The sequence below is a fragment of the Canis aureus genome, chromosome 9, assembly GCF_053574225.1.
Source record: "Canis aureus isolate CA01 chromosome 9, VMU_Caureus_v.1.0, whole genome shotgun sequence".
Lineage (NCBI taxonomy): Eukaryota > Metazoa > Chordata > Mammalia > Carnivora > Canidae > Canis > Canis aureus.
The window spans coordinates 27,997,260-28,014,590 of NC_135619.1; the positions used below are offsets into that span (position 1 = coordinate 27,997,260).

At 37.3% G+C, this 17,331-nt stretch overlaps 1 long non-coding RNA gene across 1 annotated transcript in view; it reads left to right on the forward strand.

Moving 5' to 3' along the window:
* Nucleotides 1-3,656, forward strand: part of LOC144320532 (uncharacterized) — a 31,568-nt gene extending 27,912 nt beyond the window's left edge. The window contains exon 7 of the long non-coding RNA XR_013386165.1: nucleotides 3,498-3,656. This is a non-coding gene — a long non-coding RNA (uncharacterized LOC144320532). The remainder of the gene's footprint in view (nucleotides 1-3,497) is intronic.
* Nucleotides 3,657-17,331: the final 13,675 nt, after the last annotated feature.

Genomic DNA, 17,331 nt, shown 5'->3' on the forward strand with positions numbered 1-17,331 from the left:
TCATAATGTTTTCTTGCCCTGATGTCTTCTTTTTAGCTTATGGAAAGCAGATTCTAATTTTATGGATCATATAAGCACAAATTAAAAAATGAGCGAATATCCTTTGTTAATGGAAGATTTGTAACAATTAAAAGCTATTAAAATTGTTATCTTTAAGATATTCTCGATTTTATCTTACTTTAGTTTGGTAGGTCAAATTTTACTGTTTTGTTGTTGTTAGTCACTTGCTATATCACTTTTTCTTACTGTTTACTTAAAAGTATCTTTCCTGATTACTTGTTGTTTTTGAATCACACTTAAGGACTTCTGAATTTTTATGAGACAATGAGATTTATAAATACATAGTTCTATGCAGCTTATTTAGGCACCAGCTCTTACAAGATGCTCATATGAAAAACTTAGGATCTGCAATGCAAAAAGAACTTCTTTAAATAAGGAAGGCTTTGAGAGACACATTTATTTTTCTTTCTTCTGATGAATCTGGGAGATACTAAGCAAAGAGAAATGAAGAGAAACCAATCCTGGTTTAAGACCAAACCAAAGTCTATGTACAAGAATTATGCTTTCAAACCTAAGCTCTACTGCTAACTTGTTATGAAATTCTGGTCATATACCACACTTACATGGTATATACATGTATCCTAAAAAAGAGATTAAAAGTTATATATAGTCTTATAACTTTCTCTTCTGCTTATCTAGATATTAAAAATTGATAGTTTCAGGGAACCTGTCACTATTTTTTGTTACAGTGGATGCTGAAATGTACATTATATTAAGTAAACTATACAACCAGAATGCCATCTCTATCGGACATAACAAAACAGTAGATCATTTCATCTGGGACCATTAAGTCAGTCTTCAAAATTTATCTGAATACTGCTCTAAATTAGAGGTATGAGAGAAAGCAACAAGGCCAAGTTTCAGATAGAGATTTTCATTAAATAGGTAATAAGTAAATGCAAAAAGAAGTAATTACAAAATGAGATACAGGTACTATGGGGATTCTTTAGGTTGTCATGCTGGAGAATAACATAAGGGGGATTTTATTACTTAAATATGTTTTTGCAGGAGTGATATATAAGCTGAGGTGAATGATAAGATTGACTCAGTCATGGCAGAACCACGTGGGCAAAGAGCATGAAGTGTTGGAGGATCTGCAGGAAGGCCTGAGCAACTTAAGAATAGTGAACAGCTAAAGGATGCTAAAAATGTGAGAAACTGGTGAACAATGCAGAGCATTAAGAGTCATGATAAGGTGCTTGTATACCATACTCTATAAACAGTTTGATTCCCCAGAAGATGCCATGTTTTCCATTGTCACACTTCTTTACAAACGTGTTGTTCCTTCCTAGCAAACCCCTACCCCTAATGATATTTCTCCCTCCACAGAACCCTCCTCTTTTTTTTCCCTTTAAAGTAATTTTACGCTCCTACTTTTATATCCTGGTCACACTCCTTTTTTCATTTTGCCTCAGTTGTGACGTTTATCATACTAACTTGCAAATCACATACTTGTCTGAATCCATAAGCTATGTTATTTTTGGGCAGGGGTATTTCATTTTAACCTTTCTATCTCCAGCACCTAGAACAATGGATAGCACATAGCAAATGCCTGGCAAATATTTGTAGAACAAATGTGTTCATTTCCTAGTGTCAGCTCTGCCTCAATGCATTTCATTCAATGTTAAGCTTGTTCAGCTCTTGAAATGTCAATCATCCCCAAAGCCAGGCGGCAGTGTTAGACATGGTGATTGCTCTCCTAAGTGCCTTCACTTCCAGCTGGGATCCTGGACCTGGCACTGCAGCCAAGCTACAAATGACCTAATTAGTCCTTTGGTTATTTCCAAAAATTTTGAGAATAATCATGAACTGGGATAGCCAAAAAACTGGGACATGCGGAGTCTGATGAAAGCTGAAATGTTTAGGGTGCCAGATGCAAGTCTTTTAGACAGCATCAATAGTTTCCAAAACAAAGTAGTTTGCATTTTAATTGTTTTCTGGAACTTTTATCAACAAAATATGTTCATTGACTAATCAGATCTTTGTACCAGATTAGAAATTAGCAGTGTGTTGGCCACAGAAATAAGATACAGAATCTTTCTTTCTGGCCCTGCTCTAAAAGAATTTCTGACAGAATTCAGCCAGATGCTGTGTATCTCTTTCCAGAGTGCAATTTTGGGGCTAACTAACAGTGAGCTGCCCTTGGATCCCATGCTTCTAATCAATGTCAGAGAGTGGATGCTAAAAAGGCAGCCTTCCCAGAGGAATCAGTACTTAATGGAATTTTGACAGGCTTTTAATGCTCTTTTCTAAAGGACCATCTCTTCCTTCAGAGTCACAGTTTGTTGGTGAGTTTGATGGCTGATGTCACAAACAAATGTACTAATACCCTACTGGTATCGTATTTACTCAGGGGAAAAGCCAGGAACAAGACATTCTTTGAACAAGACAACATTCATGGAGTGGCTGATGAATTTAAAGTTTAGCACCACATATTTAAGATAATGAGTGACTGTTTCTTAGAAACTATACTCAAATCTTTCCAACACTCCTACAGGTGACTAAGACATAATATTGTATAAGAATATCTTCTGGGGGCTCACGTGTAATTTTAAAGCCCTGAAGAAGCTATTGAAACTCAAAGTATTCATTTACTTGGGCAAAACACAGAAATCTGTGTACAAAAATATAATTGAATAAAATTTATTATATATCAACTTTTATAGATTCTGTAATATGCAATTCTGTCAATGAAGAATAAATGCTGCCTAGTTTTTAGGACAATAACACCAAGATACAGCTCAAGAATCCAAAAGGACAAAATGATTACTGAGCAATACTAGCACTAAAATGGTTAAAGAACATGTGTGCTAACTTTTAAAAAGTATTTGACAATAGAAGAAAGCCAGATCTTCTTTTGATTACTTGTATAAAAGAGGAAAGCTAACAGTTATAATCACTGATGAAAATTTTTCATTTTTTAAACATTGGGTAACTAAACCTCTGTGTGGGGCCTATATGTATAGATGCTCACATGGTCCTTATAGAATTGGCTAATACAAGATGAAAAGGATGAAAAGAGAGCCTAGAAAATTAAATGCAAATATCTGGGGTAATCCTACTTTATAGTTATGCATTTTTAACTTCTGCAGTCCTTAAATTAGTTCTTTTCTGTTACAGTTTAAACACTCCAGTAGAGCCCTAATGATTCATTCCACTTAAGTGAAAGCGCCATTCTGTAAAACTATTCTCTAATATAGGTAAATAGTTCTCTACTATATCTGTAAATTCTCTGTATACATTAACTGATCATTTAAATATTGTGCATTGATCTTCAGGATTAGAATTTACTATACCCATCTCAAGGTCTAGAATCACTTTAGCCAGAAGATGAACACATGTTTTGGATGAACACCCCCATTTTCTTCTTTACTACACTACATGACTATCTATACAAACATTTCCCCTTTTATTATGTTCTTTTATTCCTTTTCTAGGAGAAGATTAAGGCCGTGGAGGGCTTGAAGCTCATATATTTTTAGGGGCCCCACAGAAGAAAAAGAATACAGCATTACAAAAAAATATGTGAGTGTATATTTATTTCAAAATTTTAAAAATCATAACAAATTACAAATTTTAAAAAGTTAAAAATACTACCAGGATCTCATAAACTAGAAAAATTCCAGTATTTTATTTAACCCTCTGAGACCATTAGCTGCCATGTCTCCTTAGTCTCCATTAATCTGGAACCATTCCTCTGTCTTTGTCTTCTACGACCTTAGCATTTTTAAAGATTCTAGGTCAGTTGTTTTTTGAACCCTCAACCTGGTTTGACTGATAATTTATTTTAAATATTAAAAATAAATGATCATTTTCTTATTGGTGACATTCCAACTGTCTCCTAGTTTATAAATGTTTTTGTTTGATTCTACCCCCTTAGTACTACAATATTCTTAGTGACTACAATATTTGAGACATGACTGAGAAGCACAAGCAGAGTATTGAGCACGAACTTGGTGCAAAGATGTTACTTAGTGAGTAGTACTTCTCTCTACTCCTATCTTCCTTCTCGCTGTTGCTAAATTTCTTTCACAGTTACAATTTTGCCCAATTTGGCTACTTCCTGCATCACTCCAGGGAAATTGTTGTTGCTAAAGTCAGCTCTGCTGCTCTCTGGAAGTCTAGGTTCAAACTGAAAGACTTCACTGTGTTCTCAGGCCTTTGATCCTTTGAAAGATACATGCTGTCAGTATCCTACAACATTACCCATTTTGGCATTTCTCCCATGATGTTTTCTGTAAGTGTCCAAGATTCTTGCCTTGATTCATTACCTTTACCTCATTTTCTTGCAACATGCTCTGTTGTGATGAACTGAAGGATCCTGTCCCTAATCATTAGTTTAAACCCCAATCCCCAATGTTATTGCATTAGGAAGTGAGGATTTGAAAGGTAGTTAGAGTTAGATGAGATCCTGTAGGTGGAGCCCCTATCAGATTAGTGTCCTTACAAGAAGAGAGACACCAGAGCTTCCTCCCTGTGCCATATGAGGATACATGAGAAGGCAGCCTTCTACAAGCCAGGAAGATGGTCCTTACCAAGAACTGAATTTGTTAGCACCTTGATTTTGGACTTTCCAGTCTTTAGAACTGTGAAAAATGAATGTCTGTCATTTAAGTCACTCAGTCTACAGTATTTTGTTAGAGCAGTCTGAGCTAAGACATGTTTTAAATATTTTCAATTATTATTCCATTTTCCTTTCTTTAACCCTGTGCTGTATCTGTCACCATTTAATCCAATAAAAAGAAATTGAAATTGTATTCTTCTCTTTACTTTTTTGTTTTGTTTTGTTTTCTGTACTTTTTCTGATGGTGTGCATCATTCTGACCAACAGTCTGGCAATCTCTTTTTGTTATCTCCGTATATGTCCGACATTGATGTTTCTCTTCTTGATGATCTGATATCAACATTTCTTTTACTTTCTCCAGTGACCTAAACTCCTGTCAAATAGTTATTCTCTTGGCTGCAATGCTTGTCAGGTTCCCAATGTGGAGACATTCTTCTCAACTTACTTCATATATTTCAGCCCATGTGAATTTGTCCACATCTGCTTTTTTTTTTTTTTTTTAAGAATTTACTCATTTATTCATGAGAGACACAGAGAAAGAAGCAGAGACATAGGCAGAGGGAGAAGCAGCCTCCCTGTGGGGAGCCTGACATGGGACTTCATCCCAGGGCCGCAGGATCATGACTTGAGCCAAAGGCAGACAATCACTGAGCCACCCAGTCATCTCTGCATCTGCTTTTAATGCATACTGAGAACTACTTTCTTAAAAGATTTGTTTATTTGAGAGAGAGATAGAGATTCAGAGGGAGATAGAGAGAGAGATAGAAAGAGAGAGAAGCATAAGCAGAGGAAGGGCAGAGGGAGAGAATGTCAAGTAGACTTCTCACTGAGCTGGGAGCCCAATGTGGGGCTCAATCTCATGACTCTGAGATCAGGATCTGAACCAAGATCAAAAGTTGGATGCTTAACCACCTGAGCCACCCAGGTGTCCCATGCATACTGAGAAATTTTGGTTGAGAGTACACTTTATGAAAGAATAAAAAGTACCCTTATGAAAGGATACTGTCCCTCCAGGGACAGTAATTACTTGGGTAAGATATACCAAAGATTTGTTCAATTAGATTTGCTGCTCATCTGCTTCTCCACTCTTAACATACATGTGTATATATTTAACTTTTTCTGGAATAAGCTATTTATGTATCAAAGGCCTAGTTACTTATATACTCTCTTGTTCCAAAAATATATAAAGGAAATCTAAAATTTATAATAATACAGAGACTATACAACATAAGATACACACATAATATATACAACATAATTTAGAAATCTATGAGACAGGAAAAATATGAAAACACAAAAGTAGGAACATAAAATGAAATCTAAAATGAAGCTAATATAAAAAAATAGAGCATGCCACCTCATAATCTAAATGTAATGTTCTTGATGATTACAGTTCTTCCTGTTTATGGTAACTTAAATGGTCTTTAAATTTCTCTTTGGAGGAATATTCTTTTAATGTATTCCATTTATTCATGCTGTAAGTGTCACACATGTGGCAAATGAAGGCTGGCTACTTTCAGTTTTAAAATCATTCACATAAGTATTACCCTGCTGACCATGTGAGTGAAGGAGAACAAACTCATTGAGAGGAAATTCCTGAGATTCATGTCCCATTTCCCTGGCATAGGGTGCTTAATGAACATATGTAGTGAGATGATACACTATAATACTTGCAAATACCTTTTCCTTTTCTGTGCAAAGATACTTAAATCATATGTAGGAGAATAAAATTGTTATGGCAAGAATGTGAAGAGAAAGATCCAGTCAATACTTTGTTTTAAAATTCTAAAGTAAGCTCCAGAAGCCACATCAATATAATCATTCTGAAAGTCGAAACTCTTCATTAAAAAAAAAAAAAAAAGCAGGTATATAGGGATGCTTGGGTGGCTCAGTCAGTTAAGTGTCTAACTCTTGGTTTCAGTTCAGGTCATGATTCCAGAGTCCTGAAATTAAGCCCCAAGCTGAGCTGAGCTAAGCTGGTTAAGATTCTACCTCTCCCTCTCCCTTTGCCCCTCCTTCCTCCCTACCGGCACAAATGCATGCTTCTCCGCCCGCCCCCCCCACCCCCCCCACCGCTAAAACAAAACAAAACTACAAGTATTTGAATATAGGGGAAAAATGCTGTTGAAAATAAAAAAGTCAAATTATCTGATAGATTTGAAATTAGCATAGAATAAGATGAATATCGCATTGACCCCAGGAAGAGTAGGTAAGTATCATCTAGACTGAGAAGTGGCAAGAATGACTATATGGTCAGTGAGTCTAGCAATAAAGGGATTGAATCTTTTTTTTTTTAAGATTTTATTTATTTATTCATGAGAGACAGAGAGAGAGAGAGAGAGAGGCAGAGACAGAGGCAGAGGGAGAAGCTCCATGCAGGGAGACCAATGCGGGACTTGGATCCTGGGACTCCAAGATCATGCCCTGGGCTGAAGGTGGCGCTGAACCGCTGAGCCCTCTGGGCTACCCCAAAGGATTGGATCTGATTGACCATGTAGGCAGACAAAGTCAGCAATGAGAAGTATCTCTACATTCGTTTGGTACTATTGGGAAGTTAAGAAAAGTTGAGATATCTGTAAGACATCTGCAGATGGCCCAATGCCATGGAAGCTAGTTCTATATTTCACTTGTTTTGAGAAGCCATGATAGCTGTGCTGGTTATGCCTAGTGACAGTCATCATCAACAGTTGCCTGAATATTGCTTATGGATTGTTCATCAGAGGTAGTACCTGCCTGACTTTTAAGAATTGCTGCAAACCATTTGAATCACCCTCTATGCATATCTAATTTTGAATGGTTCAAGAAATACATAAATCCACAAAACAGAAAACTATGTATTTGGTGCACAGAGAGGAATAAAGGAAAGCCACCAGGTTCTATTGGAATGGATTGTGCTGAATGCTTTACTATGTGTACGGCCCTGTTTCAAAGACAAAGAGAGGATCTATTTCATATTACTACACTATTCTAGAAGCTATGAGGATTAATACAAAGCAGTTTCTATGATATCTATCTATAACTTACATAAAGACTTGTTTTCGGCAATGGTGGGTATTTACTGCTCATATAAACACCAGAGGACATCTCTGCCCTTGTAGAACTTACAGTCTCATCGGGAAGGCACACGTTAAACCAATGGTCAGATTGATTAATGTATAATTCACATTTGCACAAATGTTTGAGAGGAAAGTTGTGTTTTCTTCTGAAAGTATGTATTAAAGTATTTAGCTTAGGGATCCCTGGGTGGCGCAGCGGTTTGGCGCCTGCCTTTGGCCCAGGGCGCGATCCTGGACACCCGGGATCGAATCCCACATCGGGCTCCCGGTGCATGGAGCCTGCTTCTCCCTCTGCCTGTGTCTCTGCCTCTCTCTCTCTCTCTCTCTCTCTCTGTGTGTGACTATCATAAATAAATAAAAATTTATAAAAAAATAAAAATAAAAAATAAATAAAGTATTTAGCTTAGAATGGAAAGCTCAAGGAATATATATTATTTTATATGCCATGATCTTATAGAGGAGTTAGAGTGAATTGGGAATAGAAGCCTGGTGGTCTTGGGGGAGGGGAGAATGTTCCCAACAGAAGAGGGAATCTGAGAAATGGTCTTGCAGTAGAGAGCAAAGTGTTGAATCTAAGGCTCTGAAAGAACACCAGACCGTCTGGAACAAGCAGATGATTAGCAAGTGTTGGTAAGTCTTGAAAACTCGTCAGGAGCTGACAATGCAAGGCCATGTCATGCCAGGTTAAGGATTTTGGTCTTTATCCAAAAAATTATGTGATGCTACTGTTGGGTTTTAAATATCAGGAATATGGTTATACTTGAATTTTGAAAATATAATTCTATATTTTGCAATTTGTGAAAAAAAAATTGGTGGGAGGGGCCAAGATGGATGAGGGCAGATGAATCAGGAGGCTGGAAAAAGATTCATGGTGAGAGATACTTTAGCTTAAACTAAGGGGATACATTTAGCTTAGACTAAGGAGATAGAGAAAGGTACTGAGGGAGTTTGCAATGGATAACAATGATAGAGGGGCCAAAAGTGGGTTGTAGGTTTATAGCATAAACCACAGGAAATATAGCGACATCAGCAACTTAAGGAAGGAACATTGGAAGATGTCTATCTTCAAGGTATGGGAAGGATCTTAATTATTCTACATATCATCTTACAATATTTTTTAGTATCTGAAATATAGATATTTCGCTTTATGGGTCTGGAGCCCACAATGCTCCAGAGGAAAGACAGGAGAGGCCTGCAGTAAAGGTATGCATTTTAAAGTCATAGGACAGATGGAAAATGAGGCAGGGCTATGGATGCATTTCCCTACGGAAAGAGTAAAGAGGAAACACCAGGGACTTAGGAACTATAAAATTAAGCAAAAAACTTGTCTGTTTGGAAAAGGATATCAGATATCCATGAAATGCCACCATTCATTGATGCTTTATCTCTTACAAGTTTCAACAAATTATTTCCAATGCACCGTAAACTAATATTTCTTTTACATTATTATGCAAACACTTCATTTTTAATATTTGTTATCTATTGTATACTAGTCTTCCCCTAATTTTAATTTAATTATGTGAAGTAAGGAAATATATTTCTATTTATGTATCGTTAATCTCCATGGAATGGTGCTTAAAACTAAATCTTTCAGATGTGAACTTTTAATTTCTCCCTTTAGCACCTATACCATTTTATCCTTCTCTCATGCCAACATTCTGTAGTGATACTTCCTGTTTCTAGTGATGCAACAAAGAAACTATTCTTGCCAGAGCCCATCAAAGGTGCTGCCATCACTGATCTTGCCGCCCTCCTGCTGCCTGTCTATAACTGAGGCTTATTGTTGGCTATTTTGGACACAGTTCCTTAGAGCAAATGTTACCAGCATTACCACTTCTTGCAGAGAAGCTGCTTGAACCCATTTTTTGTTGTATTCTTTGCTTTCTCAATATCAGAGTAAGAAAGGTTTTACTTGTTTGTTTGTTTGTTTGTTTTAATAGAGAAGGAGCGTGCATGTGTGCATGAGAGAGAGGGTGAGGGTGAGGAGGTGGGGGAGGGGCAGAGGGACAAAGACAGAAAGAGAATCTCTAGCAGGCTACATGCCCATCCCAGCATACAGCTGGTTGTGGGGCTTGATCCCAGGACCTTAAGATCACGACCTGAACCAAAATCAAGAATCAGACCCTTAACCTATTGAGCCACCTAGGTGCCCCTGCCTGTGTTTTTATTGAAGACTTTTTGCCCTAAAACTCAAGCAAGAACATCACAGTACTGGCCAGCTACTTACCTTGTAGGATGTTGTACAAATTGAATTCATGTTCCCATAGAATGACTCCTTTTCAGGAAAGTTTCTCAGACTCTTATATAAATGGGTTCTAGGAAAGCTTTCTTTAAAAGTGTTCTAAAAATGGCTGAATCTGGGGATTATTCAGGTTATGATCCAGCTAAGTCAGCAGTTAACTCACTTACTTGAGATAAAATTTCTTTCTCTTTACTTTTCTACAACTATCCAGTGTTTAAAAATTCAGCAGATTGTGGTTTCTCCTGTAAATTGACCATTATGAGTAAATGCTAACTTATATATCCTTCAAACTAAAGGCAACCATTTTTCCCCATAGAGGTTATATTATAGAATTTATAATTTTTATTATATCTAATTCTATTCCCTCTCTCCCCCAGCCCCAGTATTATGAGGTGAATGTGTGACCTTGCGTACCTTATTAACTTTCCAATGGAAAACTTAATACATGCAGAGGGTAAGCAACTCCAATGTGGTCTCTCAAGATCAGAATTTGCATGTAAACAAGTCTCCTATCACTGGAGATCGCCCAGTGTTATCCATATTAGCGTGTCCAGTGACTGAATGCTAACTACAAACACAGAGGTGCTACAGTACAGAACAGAGGTTATTTACTGTGCTTTGAAGAGTGTGGAAATTCTGAAAGATACCATAGGGGCTGCAATAGAACCAGATAAAGAGCCTGGGGATCTGAATTCCTCCTAGCTTCAATAAGAACCGTGATGCTCTGTACTGTTTTGCATGGAGTTCCATATAAGATCCTTTCCCCTCTTTCTCTCTTCCTCCCTTTCACGTTGTCTTCTTCCCTTATTGATAGGCCTCTTCCACTCTCCCTCTCTTTAGTTCCTTCTGTCCTCTCTTTCTTACCTCCCTCTTTATCCTCTTTCTTCTTCTTTTATTCATTCCTTCTCTTCCTGAGTTTGGAGAAAAAACTGTAGGACAATAGAATATTAAATGTCAATCACTCCTATTCTCATCATCTAGAATAATCAATCTTTAACATATTTTCAATTTGCTTTTGAAAGGAACACGTCATATGGCTGTTAGAGACTCCTTTGCTCTCATGAACGTGACCCACCTCAACACACTCCTCCCCCCAGAAAAGAAACCGTTGTTTATGAGCTGGCTGGGATAAACTTTCAGTGTTCTTTTAGTTGTTGCAAAAGAAAAATATGCGTAGTCTGTTAAAAAATATTTAACAGGCCAAAAGTCATCCAGTGGAAATGAGTCCTCCTTCCATTCTTTTCCCTTAATAACCTCTGTATCTTTTCAGAAGTATTCTATGCATTTACATATACCCGTGTGTTCATATATCCAGTTGAATACAGTTGCCATACAGAAATTCTTAAGCACTCTGCTTTCTCACTTATTGTGTCTCAGGGATATTTCTTTATCATCATATATAGATGATAAATTACTAGTTTATGCTAGTTTACACATTGCACATACACACACACATAGATACATACATGTAAGAGCTGTGTTTTCCTCTTCAAAATTATATATGACCGAAGTCTTAAAATAAGATTTCATTTGGGAAAAAAGTGTTTATTTTATTTTATTTTTTAATAAAATAATTTTTTATTGGTGTTCAATTTACCAACATACAGAATAACACCCAGTGCTCATCCCGTCAAGTGTCCCCCTCAATGCCCGTCACCCACTCACCCCCACCCCCTGCCCTCCTCCCCTTCCACCACCCCTAGTTCATTTCCCAGAGTTAGGAGTCTTTATGTTCTGTCTCCCTTTCTGATATTTCCCACACATTTCTTCTCCCTTCCCTTATATTCCCTTTCACTATTATTTATATTCCCCAAATGAATGAGAACATACACTGTTTGTCCATCTCCGATTGACTTACATCACTCAGCATAATACCCTCCAGTTCCATCGACGTTGAAGCAAATGGTGGGTATTTGTCATTTCTAATGGCTGAGTAATATTCCATTGTATATATAGACCACATCTTCTTTATCCATTCAGCTTTCGATGGACACCGAGGCTCCTTCCACAGTTTGGCTATTGTGGACATTGCTGCTATAAACATTGGGGTGCAGGTGTCCCGGTGTTTCATTGCATCTGAATCTTTGGGGTAAATCCCCAACAGTGCAATTGCTGGGTCGTAGGGCAGGTCTATTTTTAACTCTTTGAGGAACCTCCACACAGTTTTCCAGAGTGGCTGCACCAGTTCACATTCCCACCAACAGTGTAAGAGGGTTCCCTTTTCTCCGCATCCTCTCCAACATTTGTGGTTTCCTGCCTTGTTAATTTCCCCCATTCTCACTGGTGTGAGGTGGTATCTCATTGTGGTTTTGATTTGTATTTCCCTGATGGCAAGTGATGCAGAGCATTTTCTCATGTGCATGTTGGCCATGTCTATGTCTTCCTCTGTGAGATTTCTCTTCATGCCTTTTGCCAATTTCATGATTGGATTGTTTGTTTCTTTGCTGTTGAGTTTAAGAAGTTCTTTATAGATCTTGGAAACTAGCCCTTTATCTGATACGTCATTTGCAAATATCTTCTCCCATTCTGTAGGTTGTCTTTGAGTTTTGTTGACTGTATCTTTTGCTGTGCAAAAGCTTCTTATCTTCATGAAGTCCCAATAGTTCATTTTTGCTTTTGTTTCTTTTGCCTTCGTGGATGTATCTTGCAAGAAGTTACTGTGGCCAAGTTCAAAAAGGGTATTGCCTGTGTTCTCCTCTAGGATTTTGATGGAATCTTGTCTCACATTTAGATCTTTCATCCATTTTGAGTTTATCTTTGTGTATGGTCAAGAGAGTGGTCTAGTTTCATTCTTCTGCATGTGGATGTCCAATTTTCCCAGCACCATTTATTGAAGAGACTGTCTTTCTTCCAATGGAGAGTCTCTCCTCCTTTATCGAATATTAGTTGGCCATAAAGTTCAGGGTCCACTTCTGGGTTCTCTATTCTGTTCCATTGATCTATGTGAAAAGTGTTTATTTTAAAACACACTAGAAAACAACTGGTGCAATAAGAAATATCAATAAATTAGAAACAGCAGACCTAGGACACAGGCCAGACATTGCCATGTTTTAGCAGTATGATGCTGGGCAAATTACTTAATCTATCAGAGTTTCTTTTTTTTTTTAATATATGAAAAGCTTTTTGTTTATTTGTTTTTTTTTGTGTGTGTTATTAACACATAAAAAATGCACAGATCTTAAGTATATATTTTATTAAGTTTTGACAAGTGTTAGGATCATGCAACTACCATATTGATCAATATTAGAATAATTTCATTACTCCAGAACTTTCCTGATGACACTTTTTTTGTGAATCCCATCCACCTGCTACCTCTATCTCTCTATCACATAGACTAGTTTGCTTTTTTTTTTTTTTTTAATATTCACTTATTTGAGAGAAAAAGAGAAAGAGCATGAGCAGGGGGAGAGGCAGAGGGAGAGGGAGAGTGAATCTCAAGAAGAATCAACATTGAGCTAGGTGACCTAATCTGAGATCAAGAGTTAAATGCTCAACTAACTGAGCCACCCAGGCACACTAGTTTGCTTTTTTTAAAAGAAAATTATATAAATGAAATCATACAATATTTACATAGTTTATGCAAATAATCTTTTGCTCCAGGTGCTTGAAATTCATGTATGCTGTGTGATTAGTAGTTTGTTTCTTTTCTTTGTGTTTCATTGTATAAATATATCATAATTTGTTAATTCATTTTCCTGCAATGATGAACATTTTCAGTTTGGGTATATTATGAAGCAAATTGCCACAAGCATTCTTTCACAAGCCTTTTTATTTTGGAAGGCAGTTGCACTCATTTCTCTTGGATATATATCTAGAAACAGAATTGCAGGATCACAGGTGAGATGTAGGAAATATCTAAGGAATTGCCAAACACTTTGTAAAAGTGGTTAAACCATCATACTTTCTCATCAAAAACATGAGGATTTAAGGTGCTTACGTTCCCAGAAATATTCAGTATTTTCAAACTTAAAAAGTTAGCTAATGTAGTATTTGTAAGATACTCTGTAATGTTTTTTTTAATTTACATTTTCTTGACTATTGATGATGCTGTCTCTATTCATGTGCTTGTTAGTCATTTGTTCACCTTTTATTGTGAAGTTTCTGTCAAAAGCTTTTGCCCACTTTTTAAATTATTTTTTTATTTTTATAAATTTATTTTTTATTGGTGTTCAATTTGCCAACATATAGAATAACATCCAGTGCTCATCCCGTCAAGTGCCCACCTCAGTGCTCGTCACCCAGTCACCCCCACCCCCCGCCCACCTCCCCTTCCACCACCCTTAGTTCGTTTCCCAGAGTTAGGAGTCTTTCATGTTCTGTCTCCCCTTCTGATATTTCCCACTCATTTTTTCTCCTTTCCCCTTTATTCCCTTTCACTACTTTTTATATTCCCCAAATGAATGAGACCATATAATGTTTGTCCTTCTCCAATTGACTTATTTCACTCAGCAAAATACCCTCCAGTTCCATCCACGTTGAAGCAAATGGTGGGTATTTGTCGTTTCTAATGGCTGAGGAATATTCCATTGTATATATAGACCACAGCTTCTTTATCCATTCATCTTTCAATGGACACCGAGGCTCCTTCCACAGTTTGGCTATTGTGGACATTGCTTCTATAAACATCGGGGTGCAAGTGTTCCGGTGTTTCACTGCATCTGTATCTTTGGGGTAAATCCCCAGCAGTGCAATTGCTGGGTTGTAGGGCAGATCTATTTTAACTCTTTGAGGAACCTCCACACAGTTTTCCAGAGTGGCTGCACCAGCTCACATTCCCATCAACAGTGCAGGAGGGTTCCCTTTTCTCCACAGCCTCTCCAACATTTGTGGTTTCCTGCTTTGTTAATTTTCCCCATTCTCAATGGTGTGAGGTGGTTTTGCCCACTTTTAAATGGGGGTTGTTTTTATTTGGGGGATATAAGTTATAGTGGTTATGTTATAGATCTAAATCCTTTGACATTTCTGTGTGTTGTATTTTCCTCTTAGTTTGCGGCTCTATTATTTATTTTCTTAGTGGTATCTCTTGATGAACACAAAATTTCATGATGAATACATCCAATTTACTTTTTCTTTTGGTGGTGACCTAAGGAATCATTACCTACCATAGTTGTGAAGACATTGTTCACTATTTTTTTTCTTAGAAGATTTATTGTTTTGACTTTCATGGTAGTCAATAGTCCATTTCAAATTAATATTTAGGTATGGTATGGTGTGAAATAGGAATTGATAATTGTTTTCTATAATGCTATCTATCTATTCAAGAATTTTGTGTCTGTGGAAAAGACTTTCCTTTACCTATGGACTTCATGTGGTGACTTTGTGAAAAATCAGTTGAACATATACCTGTGGATTCCTTTCTGTACTCTTTCTTTCTGATTGATCTATTTATCCTTTCAGCATTACCACATTATCTTGATTACTGTTAACTTAAACTTTGAAATCAGGTAGGGTAGCTCCTCCATCTTTCTTTAAACTGGATTTTTGGGATCCCTGGGTGGCGCAGCGGTTTAGCGCCTGCCTTTGTCCCAGGGCGTGATCCTGGAGACCCGGGATCGAATCCCACGTCGGGCTCCCGGTGCATGGAGCCTGCTTCTCCCTCTGCCTATGTCTCTGCCTCTCTCTCTCACTGTGTGCCTATCATAAATAAAAAAAATTTAAACTGGATTTTTAAAATACTCAGTTATTTCATGGATTGAATGAAATAAGCTAAATAATTTAATCTCTCACAAGGAAATATACAAATGTCAGATGTCAGAGTGAAGTGAATGGTGCTATAGAATAGTGAAGACCACATATTTATGTCTGTCTTTTTTAATGAACAAAGTCAGATTATCCAAGATAATCTGAGTTTGCATTCTTTATCTTCTGCTTGACAACTGAGAATGCTACTTTGAGGATGTTTCATCTATGTGTCTTTGTCTCAGCATATGTTTGGGATAATAACTGTATCCATCTCACAGGGGAGTTTAAAAGATTAAATTAGTTTAATGATGTAAACATTTAGAAAAATACCTGGCACATTATAAATGTTAAATAAATATTTTTTATTGCATTAGTTATCCGTTGAACATAACAACTTGCCTCAAAATTTACTACCTTGAAATTCATTTACTACCTTAAATTTCTATGGGTCAAGATTCTCAACAGAGCTTCTATTGGTTCTCTGCTTCTCTCACAAATCTGCAATCAAAATGTCAGCTGTGGGTGGAGGGGTCCTTACATATAGGCTTGACTAGGAAAGGAGCTACTTTCAATGTTACTTAGGTGGTTGTTGGCAAGAATCAGCTCTTTAAAGGTTGATGGACTGAAAGTTTCTGTTTATTGCTGCTTGTTGGCCTGGGACTACCCCCATGGACCTTTTGAGCATAGCATCTTGCTTCATCAAACTGCACAAGCCAAGAAGGCAATAGAGAGAGAACATATGCTAGCAAGATAGAAGTCGCAATCTCTTATAACTTAATCGAAGGGGTGATATCCCATTGTTTTTGCAATATTCCATTGGTTGGAATCAAGTCACTGGGTCCAGCCTACTCAAGGAGAGAAATTATAGAAGGACTTGAATAAGGAGGCAGGAATCCTTGGGAGCCATCTTAAAAGGTTGCTTACCACACTTATCTATACTAAGAACTTAAGAACTATTTAAACTTGTTATTTTCACTATTCTATACAATAATCTTAATGCATAAAAGAGAAACTAGGGACGCCTGGGTGGCTCAGCAGTTGAGCGTCTGCCTTTGGCTCAGGGCTTGATCCCGGAGTTCCTGGATCGAGTCCCACATCGGGCTTCTGCATGGAGCCTGTTTCTCCCTCTGCCTATGTCTCTGCCTCTCTGTCTCTCATGAATAAATAAATAAAATCTTTTAAGAAAAGAGAGAAACTAAATAATTTTATGTAATGTCCTTAAACAAATATTACCATATATGTTTAAAGGTTCAATATACATGGTGGAGAGATATATACATGTGTTAAATTCATATTTAGGAATTGAAGCCCAAATATAGAGACTATGACTGCTATGCTATTCTATTTTTTTTTCCCAATTTGGGTTTAGTTGATGGTTTTAGTTTTGTATTGTAGCTCTCAGTTAGTATTTAATCAATGACTTTCTATAGTGCATGGTTAACTATTTTCTCATATTTTCATTAAGAAATCATGAAATTTATTTTCTTTTATTTATTTATTTATTTTTGCTTCAACTGTTGTTTATTGACACACAGGTAGGCTCTATAGCAACAGGCCTGGAGGCAGCTGCAGGAGTGGGGGAAATGGAGGGTGGTGTGCTTGCCTGCAGCAACAGCTGAGCATAGGAACAGAAGGGCAGGTGGGAGTGGGGGACACAGGGGGATGGAGAAGCAAGTAAGGGCCTGAGCCAGTGTAACTGGAACCACTGCCCTGGGCTGTGATTCTTG